This window comes from Dama dama, chromosome 11 (assembly GCF_033118175.1).
Source record: "Dama dama isolate Ldn47 chromosome 11, ASM3311817v1, whole genome shotgun sequence".
In the NCBI taxonomy this organism is placed as follows: domain Eukaryota; kingdom Metazoa; phylum Chordata; class Mammalia; order Artiodactyla; family Cervidae; genus Dama; species Dama dama.
The window spans coordinates 16,871,611-16,872,612 of record NC_083691.1 but is presented as its reverse complement, the minus strand read 5'-3'; positions in this window follow the sequence as shown (position 1 = coordinate 16,872,612).

Below are 1,002 nucleotides of genomic sequence, written 5' to 3'. Positions count from 1 at the left end.
ACCATCACCACCATCATCATCACCACCATCACCATCACTGTCATCACCTCCATCACCATCACCACCATCACCATCACCACCATCACCATCACCATCACCACCATCACAGTGCATCACCATCACTATCACCACCATCACCATCACCACCATCACCATCACTGTCATCACCTCCATCACCATCACTATCATCACCACCATCACCACCATCACCATCACCACCACATCACCATCACCATTATTACCACCGTGCTGACAGGGGTCATGGCAGCTATACTCCAACTCAGGGTTCAGAATTTATCTTGTCTTTTCTTGGTCAACTTTTCTTCAGTCTGCACTCGCAGTTAAGGTAAAAAGTGTCAGAAAGTCTTCTATGACTCCCACATTTGAAAGTCCTTTGAGCCCAGCAGTGGGCATTGCATTGTTAATTGTCAAATACCAATTGCATAAAAGATAAATATCAGCTCACTTAAGATATCATTGTTATGACACATCTCACTTTAAAAAGGAAGCACGTCGTACTGATGCTCTCCCCATCAGCAGCAGGCCCCAAGCTGGTGAGATGCCCTCACCAGCATTGCTATTTTCCAGCAATGGAGGGCATATTCCTTTCCCTTCAGGAGAAATGCAGCGAAAATGGGGGAAAACAAAAGCAACATAGAGTTTCTACTTCCTCCAGTGTTCTTGCCTAGAAAATCCCATGGACAGAGGAGCCTGAAGGGCTACAGTCCATGAGGTCGCAAAGAGTTGGACATGACTGTGAGCACATACCCATGATTGCTTTTGTCTAAGATAACTTCCCATAGCATTATGGTGTGGAAAATATCAACCCATCTCCCCACTCTATTATACTCAAGCATTCTTTTTCTACAGCTTCTGGCTATTTTGAGTGAGAGGGACTTGCAAAAATATCCTGGGCTCTCTATCCTGGACTAGGGAAACTGGGATTTGGAGAATTGTCATTATAATGAATTTTCCAGGGATATCCAGCCTGGAGATGAGTGT